Consider the following 16384-nt stretch of genomic DNA (forward strand, 5'->3'; position numbering starts at 1 on the left):
ACCACATGAAGATCCCATACATTTAATCAGTGTTTAAATCAATGACATGAAAAACGCCCTTTGAAAAAATTCTTATAAAAGATTTTAATCTCATTTTTTAACATCCTGGTAGGCTTCTGCAGGGCAATGTGTTCAATACCAGATACGTGTAAGTAAAAGCTGAATGTCAGTGTAACACACATCTGCACATCAGTGCATTTCTAAAAATAAATGTTTTCTGTTTTACTCTGTTTAACTTGAAAATTTTAAATATGAAATGCTGTATGGACAGCATCAGCAGTATTTGCTATCATAGTCATTGTATTGGGCTGTTTATAATGTCTGTACTTTATTTGTTCTTTTTCATTTACTATTATGAAATTGCTGATTCCATGTTTTTCATCTTGATTTCATGGTAGATGGAAAGAAAAACGGTTATCCGCGGCGTGGGGGTAAGTAAAGAGTGAATGACAGAACACCACACATCTGCGCAGTAAAATCACAATCCAGTAATTGTTTTTATTTCTTAATAAAAACCTGAAATCGTTCCCTGCATGACTGTAAGTACAAGCTGAATGGAAGTTTAAGACAAGCTATCTAAAGTTCTAAAATGAAATGTGGGATGGGTAACTGGTCAAAACAAGTTAAAGGATTTGAAATGTCTCATTTTTATCTACATTTTAATACAGAGTTCATCTTCCGTCCGTGATTCCACCTGTGTGAAAGTCATTTTCTTATTTAGTCATATTTTAAATGTTAAATTGTTATGTCAAATTTAAGATTGTGTTAAAACTGTGATTTCAAATCTGAAACTTGTATTTTTATTTTATTTAACCAGGAATGTCCCGTTGAGATCAAAAACCTCTTTTTCAAGGGAGTCCTGGCCAAGAGGCAGCACATTTCCAAACAAATACATACGAACAAACAAAGTTAAACAATTACACAAAACAATTACACATTATTGAGGCAGTCTGTAGGCCTTTGAGTTTAGTTTTAAAAACATTTAAAGACAACAGTTCAGTCAATTTCCAGTCTTTCTGTAACAGGTTACGCGAAAAAGGCGCACAGTGGACAAAGGCTTTCTTACCCAACTCTGGGAACAGACAGCAGCAGCTGATCATTTGAACGCAAGGAGTAAGAACCACTATTTGTCCTTGTGACCAAAGTACAAATATAAGGAGGCAGCAATCCTAGCATAGCTTTATAAATAAAAGTGTACCAATGCCCCTGTCTTCTAATGGCCAAAGAAGGCCATTTTACTCTTAAGTACAAGTCACAGTGATGGGTCAGATATCTACAGTTGGTAATAAACCTCAAGGAAGCATGATACATCCTGTCCAACATTAGAAGACATGAAGAAGAAGCGTTCATATACAGAATGTCACCATAATCTAACACAGATAAAAAGGTTGCAGTGACAAGACGTTTTTTTACTGCAAAAGAAAAGCACTGTTTATTACGGAAGAAAAAACGAAGTTTAAGTCTCAGTTTCTTTACAAGTCTCTCTATATGTGGTTTGTATTTCCAGCTGCCATGTCTTTGTGGGATTTAGAGAGGATTTAGATCATATGTGTACACGTGGGCCGTAGGAGGTGTTAATGTGTCACTTTATAGTTTGGAACTTTTCAGTTTTTTTCTGTAGAAAAGAGTAAAAACTATGAAAGTCCCTTTAAGTCCAATTAATGACAAATTCTTCAGCAAATGTCTTGACCCAACTTTTAAACAATATTTGAACAAATTCAAATATAATATTTTAAATATACTGTTTTTATGTAAACATCATGGTGATGAATGCCTACCTTGCAGTAAAATCTATGTTGGGTACGAAAAAAGCTGACTGTAAGCTCCAAAAAATATTTGTTCTATAAATATGGCTCATATAATACCCACAGAGGAAATTATATGATCCTCAGTATGTGTGTGCGTCATCTCAAATCTACTTGCTGTTTACATTCAGAAGCTATTGTTTGATAAAAACATTAATAATATCAACCTATTTGTGGTATACACATTGAAAAAAATAAAGCTATCTTTTTTTTCTTTCCAGTTTTAGTCTTTCTTCAGTTTCTGTTTAAAACCCTTAATTTGCTGTGTGGAAGCCTTATGTACACTGTTTGTCACATTTTTGCTTTCCTCTGTCATGTAGAATTGTGTTTTCTTATCTATCACCATATTGAGGTCTGGTTTTTGTTTAATCTTTGATTTTCCAGTTGCGTTGCCCAAGCAACTACCCAGAGACCCTTTCATGCACTTAGTCTCCCTCCAGAAGGCGTCTGGTTCCTGGCTGCTTGATCCAGATCTGGCTACTGCACTGGGAAAGACCAGTGAGCAGGTGGAAAAGATCAAACCCAGAACGGTGGGTCGAATTTTGCTGACTAATCATTTTTGTCATAATTTTCATCAATAACCTTTGTGAGGGGAAAAACAAAACACAATAAAAACGAACGCAGGAAGACAAAAACTTGAAATGTATTAACAGTTTCACTGACGAATAAAAACGAGATGAAAATTTTCTAGAGAGACGAAATCCAATCAGAACTTAAGTTGTGTAGGAAGGTGAGGCGAATTTGGAAGTGATAAAATCAGAAGGAATCTCCTTGTTAGATTAGTTAGACACCCACAATTTGATCTGCCACCGACAAGCAGGAGGAAACTCCCATGCTCCCTGTTTATCATCAAAACATTATAAAAGTTAAAAACTCGGAAGGAAAAGAAGACCTGGACAGGTTTTGCATGTGATATCAAAGAAAATAAGATGCTTTGTAAACCATTTGGAGCATCTCTTACCAGCAAAAACACATCAAAGCTTTACACTTTACATTAGATTTTAATCAGCTGAATAAACTACATCTACTATAATCTTATAATATTTAGCTGACCACATCTGAATTTAGACGGCTAAATTATAAATAAAAATAAATGTTTAGTAAAACAACTGACTAAAACTAAATCAACATTTTCTCTCAAAGTTAACACTGGCTGTCAATTTACGTAATAACACAAAATGATAATATGAGATTTAAAACAAAATTGATTGGATAATTTGATCAAAAAAACATAGGACGCAATTAAAAACATGGGAGTACAATATAACAAACATAACAAAAAGAAGTAAACTAAATGTAGCCCCTGCCTTGCTGCATGAAAACAAATCTGTAAATATTAGAGGATAAAATATTGGTTGTAATGACTCCTAACTATCCACGGAGCTGCACTGCAGAGTGTTTTCTCATCAGTCAGAACTTCTACTGAACATTTCAGTGCCTTATTTTACTTTATGTTAGCAAAGTTGTAGAAAGTGAGATCATGATTTTAATGTGTTCATTTGATGAATTAGGCCAACAGTGAAGTGTGGGCCACCATTCTGGCTCTGGTCTGGCTTCATGCTTTCAAGGTGGATGCAAAGGATGAGTGGGAGTTTCTGGCTATGAAGGCTGCCTCATGGATCCATGCTCAAAATGGTAGAAACAATGATAATATCAAATCAAGTATTGTTTTAAACACTGTTTGAAACCACAAAAAAAATCTGCCCTCACCTTATTCATATAATAACTTACGTTTACATTTTAGCGCCATGTGTGTCAGAGTGTGTGGAATCTGGAAATGTCCTGTTGGGTTGCAGCATAAAGAAAGAAGATCTGGGACTCTAGGTTTTCTCGAAGTGGATTCACCTTCAGGATTGGCAAATCATGCCATATGGCTTTTAATTCATTATTGTGCTATTTACCCTACTGTAATTGTTATGTAATCAGAATCGTTTCAAAAAACAAGCAGTTATTATGGCAACTCATTTAAATTGTATGTTTTTATTCCTGTTTTCCATCACCATATGGTGATGTTGTTCATAATTTGTTACTTTTTACTTGTTTTTATACATTCCACTTCATGTTGTTCTTCTGAAAAAGGTTCTAATTCAAAATGCTTGTGTTACAGTCCCAAATCAAAGTTAACTTTTTATGCCTCTAGACAAAGTCCTAATTTTATCTTATAGTGGAGTGAATGTTTTATTTACAGGATTTGTCATAGTTTGTAATCAGGTTTATCTGTCTGCTTAATGTTTAGATAGAAATGCTATGAAATCTAATGCAACTCAATAAATATATATATATTTCTATAATCTGACAGACTACTAAATGTTTGGGAAAAATTGTGTATGCTGAATAATAAAAGGTATGCACATTAACATTTTAGCACTTAAGCCATATTGTATAGTACAGGCAATATACCCAATTGCCCAGGTCCTCATCTACAAGGAACTAGCACAGTCAGTCTGTGATTCATAGTGTAAACACTGTTACAAGAACAGGGACCTGCAGTAAAACTGTCCAGATAATCTTTCTGGCCCTGCAGGCCAAAAGCACAGAATCTTTTCAGTAAAGTTTTAATAAATGGAGCTAATGGATTGAGCTAATGTTTGCCATGTCCTAGGATAAAGTGTCACATAGTATTGGGTGGGTGCACAGTCACTAATTTACAAGAAGAAATACTGTGAAAAAATTTTTTATAGTAAAGTTTGAACATGTGCAATGTTTGCAGTGAAACTTTAGTTTTCAATAAACTACACACACACACACACACACACACACACACACACACACACACACACACACACTCTATTTCTTTGCACATTCACATCTGCAGCAATGTTTGAACACGAATAGCTCAAAGACCACTAAAGATAATAGCCAGACATTTTCAATGTTCTTTCTTACAAGCCAAACGAGCCTCGCTTGTGAGTTTGTGGTTTCTGCGTAGACTGTGTGGTTGTTGTATTTTTTTTTTTATCTAACTTCAGCAATAAAGCCACTTTTGATTTTTACATCTTGTTTTCAAAGTGGCTTAACCTTCGGGGCTAGTCAACAGAAGCAGATCTAATTACACCATACTGCCTTCAATTCGCTGTTGTATTATATACCCTGTTATGAGTGCTATATAATCAGAATTTATTGGAATTTTCTTTTGAACAATTTCTACATCTGTGGGCCAACTAAATGTTTATAGGGGTATTTATGCTGATTAATGAAAGATATATACAGTAAAAATTAATTCTCTTTTTATTGCTTGTTGACGTTATTATATTTTTGATGTTGGTGTTCTGCATTGTTTACTGTTATTGTATTTTTATTTTTAGTATATATATTGATAAGTAAGAAAAGGAATCAGTGATGTTTCATCAGTGTACATGGGAGAAGTAGTTTCAATACCGTTGGCTGTCTAGTGGACTGACGATGCAAGACCACTAAGATCAGTGATATGCTCAGACTCAAGTTCATCATTCGTTAGTTTGCAAGACAGTCACTCAGATTGCAGACCTGACATTCTGATAGAGATTCAGCAAACATTATATAGAATTACTATGATGGGGCTTATGGTCAACCTCATATGGGTACCAGCGCATCATAGAGTTAAGGGAAATGATTATGGCAGACAGAACAGCAAAGGAAGCTGCAAAGAGACCATTATGGATATGGAAATCAGTGTTAGTAGGACAGCAATCAAGAGTAGAATATGGCACAAAATAAAAGAAAGGTGGCAAAGGCAATGGGAGGAAGAGAGGTAAGGGAGATGGTTTTATAAAATACAAAGGGAAATAAAAAAATGAGAAGCACAGGGAGGAACAGGAGAGAGGAGACAGTTATCTCTCGATACTACACACCAGTTGGTCGCGATAATGCACCATTTTGCTGTTTGCCAGCCGCCACTAAACAGTATAAAGAGGAAGAAAAAGAAAACGAAACCTGTCAGGATACACACGTCTGTTTTCTACAGTCATTGTCCATTGAAGTAAGCTTCTATTACACATCATTCTTCACTAGCGGTCTCCAGCGCCACACTTTCATATCTCACAGGTTTATCTTAACCATTCCGTTCTTTATGAGTTAGTTCATTCCTAATGTCACATCATCGGTTTTTATTTCCGGATTCATTATTGTCTTTTTTAAAAAATGTTTTCGGATCACAGTCAAAAACACACAGTATAACCTATGCAGTTTCACAAAACGGAGCGTTTTCCAATGTGTATAATAATCCGTGACAACATAATCCAGATGCTTCTGGTCGCAGAGTCGCCATATTAATGCGAATCTTTGTAGAAGCGAAGGCTCAATTTTAGTAGACGTGTGTCAAGTCATTAAAATTATGTTTAGACGATTTAAATGTTTAATGAGACTCACGTTGGGAGTAAACAGCAGCACTGAGAGCGCACTCCGAGTTTTCTGCAACAGCAAATGTTTTCTTATTTCCAGCGGTGCTCTTTTTACTATGATATACTGTTTGTTTGTTTGTTTTATAGATTTTTAATTGCCGTTTTATTATCATCACCTGATAAAGTCTCTGATAAAGAGGGCGACCGTGGCTCAGGGGGTTGGGAAGTGTATCTGTAACCGGAAGGTCGCCGGTTCGATCCCCGGGCTCTCTGTCCTGGTCGTTGTGTCCTTGGGCAAGACACTTTACCCTACTGCCTACTGGTGTTGGCCAGAGGGTGAGAGTGAATGAATAATGGCATTGTAAAGCGCTTTGGGTGCCTTGAAAAGCGATAAAGTCTCTGACTGGATTGCGCTGTACGCGTAAGAAGCGTCACGTGACTAGTTAAACGCCCTTTCTATCGCGAGTGCTCGCAGACCCTCGTGCGGAAAGACTGACTTAAAAAAAAGTTAACAGGTATCATGAATGTAGTTATTATCTCCAACGAGGGTTTTAGATGTTTTTCTTGTCCAGTTTGTGAAAAGAAAGCAGTGTTGTGTTGAACTTCGTATCTGTTCCTGGAGACACAGCAACGCACGACACAGACCAAACCAAACAAAAAGATGTCAAACTAAACGTAGGCTTGCCTCACAGCATGAAAGTAAACATCTGTACATCAGAAGATAAAACACTGTAACCACACACAGCAAAAATACTTTTCTCATCATCAGTTCTTGACAAAGTATTTCAGCACATTATTTTAGAGCATCACAGTTTGTGATTACATCAGGAACAGCATCCAGTGTAATAATCGGCCAAATCAAATATGCAGAGCTACACATCTTGGTGACACCTTGTGACAAGGAAGCAGCCAAAAATATTTAATACTACTGGTTGAAGAAAGTAAAATCATGTAGCGTGTTTTTATGTGTTTTATTTTATTGTCTTTGATTTGTTGAATTAGGCCAACAGTGACGTGTGGGCCACCATTCTGGCTCTGATCTGGCTTCCTGCTTTCAAGATGGATGCAAAGGACGAGTGGGAGCTTCTGGCTATGAAAGCTGTTTCATGGCTCCGTGCTCAGAATGGTAGTAACACGCTAATTAAAGAATAAAATGTTTTAAAAATAGTTTCATGCTACAGTCAACTTTTCTCCATCATTCATTATTTTAATATCTGTTTTCTGTTTTCAGCGCCGCGTGTGACAGAGTATGTGGATGCTGGAAAGGTCCTGTTGGGTTGCAGCGTGAGGAAAGAAGCTCTGGGCCTCTGAGGGGTTTCTTAAAGTGGCTTCAACTTCAGGGTGATCAGAAGCAGATCTGCGTACACCTTACTGCCTTTGATCCAGTGCTGTTTTATGTTACATACCCTGCTGCTGTTATGCAGTCAGAATTGTTATATATTCTTTTTCATGCTTAGTTCTTAGTGTTAAGAGGCATTTTGTATTTTGTGAATCACTCCCTGTAAACCGGTGTGGGGAACTCCAGGCCTCAAATGATTAGTTCATTACCAGGCCTCTGGAGAACTTCAAGACAAGTTGAGGATGTAATTTAGCCATTTAAATGAGCTGTGTTGGATCAAGGACACATCCAAACCTTGCAGGAAACCGGGCCTTGAGGTCTGGAGTTCCCTACCCCAGCTGTAAACCAATGCACCTTTCGAGGTCCTCCTTCTTAGTTGCATTGAGGATTTTGTGCACGCTTCTTATGACAGAGAGGATAGAAGAGGCACAAAACTGTGCCCAGTCTGTGACATCAAACAAATTGGTTGTGAATCAAAACTCTTTATTCCTACTTTTCTAAGTAATCTTAAAATTTCAAGTAAACCTTTTCTGAGTAATCTGTTTCTCCCGTTGCAGTTGTGCTCACCAGTCAAAACACAACGTCTATACACCACTAAACATTCAACACTTCTATAGCAAAGTCCGTGAGCTGAACACATACAAGGTGCCTGAACATAACTAACAAATTATAATTTGTCACTCCAAGTTAACATGTTTGTTTTTTATTTTTAAAAAGCAAACTTTTTCAACCACCACTGGTTTATTATTCTTTTTGTTCAGTTTGTTCTTGTCTTAATGTGTCTACTCAGACAAAAACTGTGTGCATTTCTTTTCTTTGCTCGGTCACTGAACGCTAATGCAGAAAGCAGTGCAGGGTTGAGTCAAACCGATATCATCAGGTGCTGGAGGCAACCATCATGGTTTCATGTTTCATGACAAAGAAGGATACTGTTCAAAATTATACATGATGATGTGCTCCCAATAATATTTGGAAGACCTACACACATTTTTTTAAATACTGGATTCTTTGTGTGCAAACAGTTCTTGAAAGATCGATTGACGGGGGCCAGTCTCTTTCTGTCATGGTCCTGGGTCTGGTGACCCAGTGTTCATGTGTTTTCGAGTTTTGTTAATATTCTTTGATTTTGTGTCATTTGTGTCACCCACACACACACACACACACCTACACGTATACACAGACTGGTACTCTTTGTTCCCATGTATGCCTATGTAAGATGTCATATGTTAATGAACTAATGCATATTCATGAATTACTTCAATAAAGAGCAGTACTACGGGGGAGCTAACTGAGAGTGACTGGGGTTCGAGCGTCAGGAACAGCGCTCATCACAGTTCTCTCCCTCGTGCACGTGATTACCAAAGAACTTTGGTGACTTGTGTCTTGTTTTTGCTGGTGTAGTAGCATTGTCTCATTTCAGCAACAGGTCTGTGCTAGGCAAACCTATCAATAATTGCTTAATTTTTTGTTTTGTTTTTGTTCTTTATCTTTATAAGTAAGGCAGGAAGAAGTATAGGGCCATTTTCTATAAGGGTTTGTATCAGTCCAGCATGAACTGGAGTGGGCCTTTGGGACAGAGCAGGAGAAACAGCAGGAAACGATAAAAATTGATCTTTGGTTATCGCTTGCCAAACTGGATAAACTGACCATAAAACGCAACTTTCAAATTTTGCACATTGGACTGCTTTTGCCTGTTTACAAACTATCACCACAGTGCAGCAGTGGTTTGTTGATTTGAAATTATTGGATGTTTGGTTGGACAAACAGTGGACACTCTTGGTCTCACCAGTAAGTCATGTCCCAATGCTCCCCTTGTTTCCAGTGTTAAGCTTGTGTGTCTTTCTCCGCTTCTCCGTATTTGTTGTGCTTCCAGTTTGATTGCCCACTATACAGCTGAATTGACAGCGTCTGTTTAACATCATGTGGCAGTTCTGTTTGATATTGTTCTGAAGCATTGAAGCTCATATTGAAAAACGTTTCATTACTCAGAGCTTTTCAACACAGTCATGTTTGGTGACATCTGCTGGCCAAAAGCAGCTTGAATCTAAAACTTCTAATGAACGGTTTCATTATGATTGCCCACTATACAGCTGAATTGACAGTGTCTGTTTAACATCATGTGGCAGTTCTGTTTGATATTGTGCTGATGTGGTTCTTTGAATATGTAGTTTTTGTGGATTGAAAAAATTATGTCTATTTTGATAATAAATCAAAGATGAATAAACCTTCCTTGTTTAAACATGTGCCATGGTGTGTTGTCCTTTTGCTTGTGACTTCTTGTTAGTTTTTTACTAATAAAAAAGCCAGGAAGAGCATCCACTTTTCCTGTGCCCATGTTCTGATGATGTTTACTATCGCTTACAGTATAAGTATAGACACTGCTGCTTCATTTTACTTAGCAAAACTTAAAAACAATTATTCTGATCTAGAAATTTGGTATTTAGATTGTGAGACACACGCCTGACTGGTATATCACAGGAAGGTGGTGTGTGTCTGTTTAAACACGGATGAGATCGGTCACAGGTAGGTGATTACATCAGGGGCTTCAGGTGGAAACCCAGAGAGGGACCCACCCAGGAGCACAGACCACAATAAAACACCGATAGCCAACAGGAGAGAGAGAAAGTGAGAAGACAAACCAGATGGTATCAGCCAGGGAAGACTATAGGTGACCATAAAAGTCTGATATTCATATTAGCATAGAGCAGCAGAGAGGGTTTTTCCTCATCGGTCAAAACAGTTGTGAAATCATTTCAAAGCTTTATTTGTGCTTCATTTCTAGACAGAAGATCGTGATTCCTGTCTGCTCTGTTTCATTTAATTGTTGTTGATTTAATGAATTAGGCCAACAGTGAAGTGTGGGCCACCATTCTGGCTCTGATCTGGCTTCATGCTTTCAAGATGGAAGCAAAGGACGAGTGGGAACTTCTGGCTATGAAGGCTGCCTCATGGCTCCGTGCTCAGAATGATCGTAGCAATGATAATAATAGATAAATGATTTAAAAAATGCTTTATGCTACAGTGTAGTTTTGTGTTGGACAAGTGAAAACATTTGCTTAGACTTTTTACTTTATTCAAAATTGTAATCATAGTTAATTAGCTTAATACTGAACAAGTTGCGTGACAAAAATACATTTACATCATCTTAAATAATTAAAAGCAACATGTAGAATGGGACATTTCAGAATCATATACAATACTATATACTTTTTATTGGATCATAATTATCCATTGATATGTATGCTCTAGATGATGATTTGTATGATGAGTTTAATAACTCTATACTCCTGATTAGCCAGTCCACCTCTGACTGTTTTAGCCATGGGCGATGTGTGACCTGAACAAATTCAGAAGCCAAACTAAACTAATCAAATTAAGTTTGCTTACTTGCTTTTTTTATGGAAACTAAGTCCATGTGTTACCTTATCCTGTGTAGGTAATGTCCTGTGTTAAGGTGTGACTATTGTGTTAAAGAAATCTCAGTTGAATGTCTGATTTACTCTTTAAACTATATTTTAAAATAATTTGTACTTGTTTTTGACCACCGGTGATGCAACTTAATAAAGTATCTTTTACTGCTTTTTTGCTTTGGTATAACTGAGGTGTAAACTTTCTCTAATAAAGACACTGATTAATTAATGAATAAGCAGTGATTGCACTTTTTCTACATTTCAAACTGAAATGGGTCAACAGTTAAAGTTTACATATTCACAAAACGCTATTCTGTTTCCTAAATGTTTCTCTTGTTCACAAGAGGATGCAATAATGCCATATATTATAAGCAAAGACTTTCACGTGAAGTACAATTATTTTTAGTGTAAGAGTGTGAGCGTGAGACCTTTCAGGACTTCAGAGCTATTGCAAAGTAAAAATGTAAACCACAGAAGGAATTCTAAAAAAAACAATCCAAAGGAAAAATGTTTTGCAATTTGACGCTCCGCCCACCCAGTGCATATCGGTTGGTGGAAAAAACAAGGAAATGGGACGTACCCGGTAGCAGTGACTTTTTTCTATAAAGTCTGCTGTTTGTGGCGTAAACATTGCTACAAGAACAGAGGAGTGCAGTAAACCTATCAGGATACACCCGTCTATCAATAGAGGTAAGCTTCTATTGCGCATCATTCTTCACTGGCGGCCATATTTTCATATCTCACGTGTTGATTTTACCTAATTCCATTTTTTATGAGTTTGTCGCTCAGTTCATTGTCACGTCATTGGTTGCTTTTTCAGTTTTCATTACTGCCTTTTAACAAATGTTTTCGGATCCCAGACAAACAGTTTCAAAACTATTCAGTGGCACAAAACTGCATAATTTTGTGTGTAGTGAAAAAGAACTATTGCCTTAGATTCTGAAAGTGTCACGTACTAGCAGGTAGGTGCACAGTCACTCTGTCACAATAACAAAGAGATGCCATTAATTGTCTGCACAGAAAACGCCTCCGACTGGAAGTTATCAGAGCGTAGAAGTCCCCGGTGTTCCTGCTTAACTGGTTTTGGTGTTTTCTGATGGCGTTTTCCAACATTTCACTGCGTGGTAACGTGATCCAGATGTTTCTAGTGGCATCTAATGCGAATCTTTGTAGATGCCAAGATTCAATTTTTGCGATACGTGTGTCGAGTCATTAAAATTATGTTTAGATAATTTAAAGGATAAATGATATTTTTATTTTTAAGTAACTTAAACGGGTTCTAATTGCTGACCAAAGTAAGTTTAGCCTGCGAACTGCCCTGCATGATGAGTCACAGGCACACCCTGTGCTGACAACTACAAGGGGTATTCATTGTTATTTGTGTGCGGATTATCGCTGAATGAATTCAGATAAATTACTAATGCAGTGTTTTCTTCTTTAAAATGCAGAGCTCATACAGGACTATAGAAACAAAAGAGAACCACCCCCTAAAGCATGCACTCTTTATAACGCACTCTATTGTGTTGGTAAGGAGCAGGTTATGTTCAGAGTTGCAATTTTAAATTCTGCTGCTAACACAGAACGCCCTCAAGAATACTAATTTAATCAACACAATTATCAAGCAAGGTGGTTAGCACTGTTGCCGCACAGCAAGAAGGTCCTGAGTTCAATTCCACCATCAGGCCGGGGTCTTTCTGTGCAGCTTGTGGGGATAGGTTAATTGCATAATCCAAATTGCCACTAGGTGTGAATGTGCGAGTGAATGTGAATGGTTGTCTGTCCCTGTGTGTTAGCCCTGCGACAGACTGGCGACCTGTCCAGGGTGTACCCTGCTTCTCGCCCTATGACAGCTGGGATAGGCTCCAGCGCCCCCCCCCCCCCCCCCCCCCCCCCCCCCCCGCGACCCTGAAAAGGATAAGCGGAAGCGGATGGATGGAATTATCAATTTGGTCAATTTTATTGATTGAATTGAGTATTTCATTGATCTATTTAAAATGTATTGATTTGATTTCTTAACAAATCGAAGCGTCTACAGGTTAGTAATGTTAAAATGTTTAATGTTTCAGAGTTCTAATATGCAGATGTGGCGTTAAATAAACAGCAGTACTGAGAGCGCACTCAGCATTAAAATAAAATAAAAAAAACCTCAATATTTTAATTTCAACATTGTGTGTAAAATGAGAAGAAATTTTCTGCACAAAGAAGTATTTCTTTATTTCCAAGTATTCGTGTCACTATCAAATTCTGTTCGCTATAGATTTTTAATCATCTTCACCTGATTAAATCTCTTAATGTATTGAGCAGAATCCATTAGAAGTGTCACGTGAGCAGTAAAGCGCCAGCCACCCCCTTTTTTTATGAGCGCGCACAGAACAACCGCGGTCAAGTGAACCATCATTTGTGCGTCGGGGTGCGTCGCGCCTCTTATCCTACCGTGAAGCGTTGGATATCTTCTTGTTCGCTAATCGAGACACCCACACAAACGCACAGAGGAAGTTAAGAGAAATAAAGCTCCAGGACCATTGTTTTCCCCAGTGAAGTTCTCATTTATTTTTCTTTTCACTTTCGCTGGTAATGTGCTTCTTACTTCACAATTCAATGGAATCTTCAATGTGACCGCAACAACACTCAGTTTCATCTCAATCAACTGCAAAATTCCCGAGAAGTTAAAAGACAGTTACTCAAATTCAACCAGGGCTGTAACTATAGATTATTAATCTATCGATTATTCCATTGAGTAATCTGATAAGAAATACTTTGTCGTATTAATGAGAAATAATAAATATCGTAAAGAAAAAGAAAATACGTGTCTATCAAAATGAGCTGCTCACTGTTTTCTATTAGAAATTGCATTTTTCTTTTCGTTTCATCCGTCATGTTTCATTTGTCAGTCTCTTTCTCCCCCAACTAATGGCTCTGCCTCTTTGCTCATTCTGTGCGTAGACTCCAGCTCCACTTTAAACTGTGCCTGCACCATCAAAAATATTTTAGTTATTTATCCGCCATTTTTCAATTGGTCTTAACCTTTTGATCAGGACTGTGTCATATTCAAAAATTGGCACACATGTAGCGGAGTAACCCAGAGGAGTAATCAACTGAGAATTTCATGTCAAGGATGCTTTTAATTAATTTTTTATGTGATGTTATATTTGATTGGATATGTTGAATTAGACCAGAAATGTCCGTTAAATTTCTCCAGAATTATGCAGTGGAATGAGGAAAAAAAAAAACCTGCACACGTGAGTGTTCAAGAAGAAAAATCCAATTTCATTTAACTGTCATGTATAATTTTAAATACATTTTTAACATGATGTTGACACATTGCTTTGAAATGTTTTTTCAGTTGAGTAGTTGTCCTTTAATTTCTTGGGTGTTTAAGCAGTTTAAGATCCAACTTCTAGAGTAAGTGAACCAGAGTAGAAATATGTTGAAAGTATCATGTCAACTGTGAAGGATGGCTTTTAATGAATTTTGGAATATGATGGAATAATTGCGTGATTGTGTTGAATTTTACTTGCCCTCTAACTTCTCAGAAATTTTGTTGACTAAACCAAAACAACGCAGGGCCGACATTGACTGAGAAAAAGAAGGCATCGTGTTTGTCATGTAAAAATGTATTAGTCTAACTATTAAATCCAGTGTTTTCAGGCAGAAACGTGTGAAACCTGTACTTCCAAAGTCTTATTATGTTGTCATGTGACTCTGCTGGTTTTTGAGCAGCTAGTTTGCTCTGCTCCTGGTGAATTTCTGATCATTCTTGAAATGATCTGGTGTTGTTTATAAACTGAACTTTCCCACAATTTGAGGCATTCAGAAAATACTGGTTGAGGCTATGTGGATGAATATTCATACAGGCCAAACAGGGCAGTTTCCTGGGCTTTTAGAACCGAGAACAAAGCACTGATGCTCACACAATATCAGTGTGAAAAACTGGTGAAGAAAATCTGGTACATTGTTCCAGGATGCATAGAGGAGGTATTTCCTGCATGTCTTACCAGGAGGACGTCTTAGGGCTAACCCCACAGATGCTGGACAGATTGCATTTCTGGGTTGGATGGTTGTGTGTATACTTTAGTTCTTTTATAGTGGCATCAAAATAACAAATGGTAGATTTTGTCATAAATGTAACATAAATAACATGTACTTGATATTCTGGAAAACTCACTTTGTGTCAGGTTAAGGCTGTGTGCAGGCAGGAGTGGAAGTAGAAGGACCCAAAGTGCAGACACTCGGAGACGGAAAGTAGCTCAAAACTCAGCTTTTATTAGTGATGTGTCCTGTGTGTCGAAGCTTCGAATCGGGTAATCGCGGGGGCGTTTTTCTGAAGGGCGTATCGAGGCTTGCGTTGATTACGTATGCAGTGACGTTCGAGGCCTCGCGGGCAGTCCGTACCACGTGACTGATTCAGGAACTGGTTCACCGGTTCGCGCCAGATTCGAAATAAAATGGGCAGCAAAACACAGCTGATTCCCTCATCACATCGTGTTGTGGAATTGGATTACGTACGTGTTACATAGCTACTGGAGTACTGGACACAAATTTCTTTATCCAAACTTGTATAAACTTGCTGTAGTTTTTCTTGCAACCCCTGCTTCATCTGTGCCCTGTGAGAGGATATTTTCAAAAGCAGGAGAAATCCTCTCAAAAAAGAGGAACCGTCTTAAGCCCAGCACTGTGGGAAAGCTGCTATTTTTGAATAAAAACAAATGAAAACTTTTCCCTAGTGTCATGAGCACTGTTATACAAGCACATTCACATCACAACTCCCTCCCTTTTTGTTTCCATGTACATTCCTGTGTTAAGCTGCCAATTTATTATACACAAATATTAATTAAATTAATATAATATAAAATTAGTATAATATTAAATATAACTAATATTTAGAGTTCAGTTATTGGTGTCATGAACAATAGTAATTCCTTTATTCATTCAACTTGAAGTGCCACACACTAGTTTGTGTCATTATTGAGATGTACATAAGAATGATTACGCAGTTACACAATCATCCCAAAAACTGTGTACTGATAGTTTCCACTTTCTCTTTTGTATCAGACATACTGAGACAATATTCGGGATAAATAACCATGAAAAACAATTTATTTATTCGGTTTAGCGGTTTACACATCACATCATTATAATCATTGAGCCCGTTTCACTTGAATTGTCCACTTGATGGCGCAGTAGAGCAAATGAATCATCACAATGCTTCGAACCATGAGTCGACCAGTTGGATGGGAAGCTTCAGTTCATCATGAGGCTTCATCTCACCATCACTAGCTTTTATCGCTGGATGGCAAAAAGTGGCAAAAACGTAACCAAAAGCCAAATAAACTTACATGACCAGGCAGACAGAACACACAGCATAAATGAGAGTAGATCACAACACAGACACAAAGAAACACGGGGCTTAAATACACAGAGGGAGCAATCAGGGAATGGGTAACAGGAGGGAAACACAGCTGGGGCAAATCAGGCCTAACGAGACAAGGGGAAGCAAAACCAGACACATTA

At 37.6% G+C, this 16384-nt stretch overlaps 1 protein-coding gene and 1 long non-coding RNA gene across 3 annotated transcripts in view; both read left to right on the forward strand.

Moving 5' to 3' along the window:
- Positions 1-5673: 5673 nt before the first annotated feature.
- On the forward strand, positions 5674-9528 carry LOC146653929 (uncharacterized). The gene is made up of 3 exons (XR_014907189.1): positions 5674-5763; positions 7127-7250; positions 7356-9528. It is a non-coding gene; the product is annotated as an uncharacterized LOC146653929 (long non-coding RNA).
- Positions 9529-11428: 1900 nt separating this feature from the next.
- LOC146653930 (von Willebrand factor A domain-containing protein 5A-like) overlaps positions 11429-16384 on the forward strand; it is a 28931-nt gene continuing 23975 nt past the window's right edge. For both annotated transcript variants that reach the window (XM_085380095.1, XM_085380096.1), the window contains exon 1: positions 11429-11563. The gene's annotated coding sequence lies outside the window, so the exon portion shown is untranslated. The remainder of the gene's footprint in view (positions 11564-16384) is intronic.

The sequence above is a fragment of the Rhamphochromis longiceps genome, linkage group LG14, assembly GCF_057381845.1.
Source record: "Rhamphochromis longiceps isolate RC_006_pf linkage group LG14, R_longiceps_female_GT1.1, whole genome shotgun sequence".
Lineage (NCBI taxonomy): Eukaryota > Metazoa > Chordata > Actinopteri > Cichliformes > Cichlidae > Rhamphochromis > Rhamphochromis longiceps.